Below are 3,379 nucleotides of genomic sequence, written 5' to 3' on the forward strand. Positions count from 1 at the left end.
CGGCGCGCCCGCAGCCCTGCGGCGCCCGGCCACTCGCCGCCGCCCGCCGCCCGCGGTCCGTAGACGCTACAGGACGTGTGGCTACAGGAGCGCCTGTAGCCACACGCTCAATTGTCCTCCGCTTCGACATTATTCTGTCGTAAACGTGGACAATCTAATTTCATCACTGCGAGTGCTCTACGTTTGTGCGGAGCGAAAGAGTTCAATATTGTATCGCTAAGCATACGTTATTTACAGTTAAGTAGGTGTATTGTTATCTCGCTAGGTATTGTATCCACCGCAAAATGTAGAGTGGGTCGGTCCTACGCCTACGATCGTCATCGAAATTAATACCCGCTGTTGTTATCTGTACCTATGTATTATCGCATGGGAATACAATTTTTACATCCTAGTAATATTATTGTATTAAATTCAATAAATTAAGCGTTTTGTTGTTGTAACACGTGTAAAAAAGAGTTATTGTGAAGAGAGTTCGTGACGTTTTCCTGCTTAATATAAGGGACAATAAATTAATCCATAAGCTTCAAACATTGAACCGTGCTTACTAGAAGGCTAAGCCGCAAAGCTGAGTAAAAAAGGGCCTAAGCGAGAACTGTACACGCTAGGCTGTAGGATTACTTATTTGTTCTCTGCTGTAGGTACGGGCGGCAGATTGGAGATGATTGCAACTTAGTCTCCTCTTCTAACTGTGCAATGATTTTTTCTATGAATCTAAGGTCTGCAACCACCAAAAGAAAAGTACATAAATAAAACTACATAAAGATTACGAGTAAACAGTGACGCCAGTCCAATTAGCTCAACAAACTTGTCGTCACTGCTTCCACATAATAGATGATTGATTTCAAGCCGAACTAGCTTCATGAGAGCTTAGCGCTGTATTGTCAACACATTGCATAAATTAAAACTCTCTTTCTGTTGTACATACTTATCCTCGCCATATAAGTTAGTAATAAATACTGAATACCATAAAATAGAATCGTCTTCAGCAATGATACCTATGTACAAGTTATCTCTCGGCAGGCAGTCGACAACTCGGCGACGTCATCCGCCGGCTTGGCCACGGTTAACGCGCCCGTTGTCCTCGAGTTAAGTGGCATGTCGCTGTTGGGAAACGCCCGGACAGAACGACACTTGTCCCTTGGAGTAGGGCCCGAGCACTGGTGCGCGACGCCACGTGTGCCGACACATTTGCCCAATCCCGTCCCCAACACACCAGCGAGAGGGCTGGTTCCGCAGCTGAGCTGGCGGAAAGACTAAAGAGAAACACGTGCCATGGTTCCGACTTCCTCTCTACATCCTATGGGTCGAAACACTCGACCCGTGGGGTTTCGGTGCCTTTCATCTGTACAAAATTGTATCCAAAAAATGAATAGACTTTCCGGAAAGCCCTTGGGTCGGCTTTCTATCGCTATCTTGCCCAACGCATTATTACCATAGCTATATAAAGTGGGAACGCATCACCAGCATCTTTGGCACCGCCGCTGGGACACAATTTAACTTGTTCATATAATTTAATCCTAAGTAAACAAAAAGTATTTAAGGTTTTATTGTATATTACCCGTATTTCATTTTATTTATTTTATTATGTTAGGGGAGCTTACGGCTACTTTTACAACATGGATTTAAATATAAATAATCAGATGCCAATTAAAAGCTTCCACATATGAAAATAAGAAAATAATACTACCACAAATAACTAAATAACACTTCTATGAGAAAACAACAATCGCTTTAGCAGTCACTTGAAAGAAGTTAGTTATTATGCATTAGTTAATAGTAGTGCAAAGTACCTATATTTTAACTTATTGCCTAATAAAACTGTGCTGCGCTACGTCTTCAGTAAATCTGTACAACGTATAAGAAAAAAATGAGCAAGTATTTAGGGCCTGCTTTTGAGATAGTATTGTATAATATTAAATAAAATGTACATTGAATGAAATATAAATTTATAATAATATAATAGTTTTATTTTTTGAGTACTTATAACTAGTGTCCCACTTAATGCGTGTAGTTACAAATATATGTAATATATACCTACAATAATTGCATCACCAATACAGTGGCTGTCGATTTGGCAAATGAAATCAGTGCGGCCGGCGGCGGAGATGAGAGTGCGAGTGGTAGATAACATCGGGGCAGCGGCGCTGTTCGCGGCTGCGGCGTGATAAGATAGCCGCAGTGGCGTCGCTTATCGCGCGGCGATTGCGCCCGTAGCTGTCACATCTGTCGTGTGCGGTGTGGCGTGACAAGTAGGTACCTACTTCTATCCAAACATCTCGACCCCTCTCTTGTTCCGAGAATATCCCTTGGAGCCATGCGTATATCTAGTAGCGTCACAGGGTCGCGGTCTAAACAAAAAGGGGCTATTCAGGGCTATTCATAGCCGGCAGGAGCATCGGGGCGTAGGGTCAGAGGTCTCCACGATACAGGGTTATCGTAGTTGCGTGCTTGTTATGCAAGTCGCGGGGCAACTCGCGAGCGATAACCCGCTCACGCGCTGGTTCCAGCCGGCTTCGGCGCAAGACCGCTGCTGCGGCACGAAACTACCGCCGTTCATCCAAGCCGACGATGGGCTTCCTGCGGGGAGGCTGATATCGCTGTAGTAGGTATAAGAATATCTTGGTACTGGCATTTTTATCATGTTCATTCCATACCACATCGGTTAGTCTACAAACGGTGGAATTAAATGCGACTTTTTTAACCGCCTCTTTTTAAAAGAAATAATCAGATAAAAATGGAGTAGGTACGTGATAAGAATGTACCTTAAATAATATATATATATATAAATATATATATATATATATATAGTTGAAGACTTCCCACATTTTTATTTTTTTGCGATCGTTAGGCGGCTTCGATGTGCACCTTTTACCATTTCATCAAGGAAAACCTTTACCGAGTTATATATATATAATCATCGAAACCGCCTAACGATCGCAACCTTAGGAAAACGTGGGAAGTCTCCAACGGGCATTTGCGATCAATTGTTTCCAAAAGTTATAATTAATCAATCACAGACAATCAAATTTTATTGTAACAGGCATGTAACAGGTCATTAATATTGACATATTGCAATTCACAACTAACAAAAATCGAGTAGTACGGGAAAGGAGAATGGTGGTAGTTTAAAAGATATTCAGCTTAAAGCAGATGTAAAAGCGTTGAATGATAGACAATTTATCTATTTACATGTATTTTACTAAAAACGTTTTATTTTTTGATCTTTCATTATTATATTTAAATATTTTTAAAACCCTACCAAATTATCGTTTTAGACACCGGGGTGTCCAAGATGATCTTAAGGTTATGGGCAAGATGATACAGGGGATCACCTTGCCCCTATTTTGGAAAATTTCTAGGTTTTTAGTCGAAATAACTG

The sequence above is a fragment of the Hyposmocoma kahamanoa genome, unplaced genomic scaffold (genome assembly GCF_003589595.1).
Source record: "Hyposmocoma kahamanoa isolate Upper Pololo Valley unplaced genomic scaffold, ASM358959v1 93, whole genome shotgun sequence".
Classification (NCBI taxonomy): Eukaryota; Metazoa; Arthropoda; class Insecta; order Lepidoptera; family Cosmopterigidae; genus Hyposmocoma; species Hyposmocoma kahamanoa.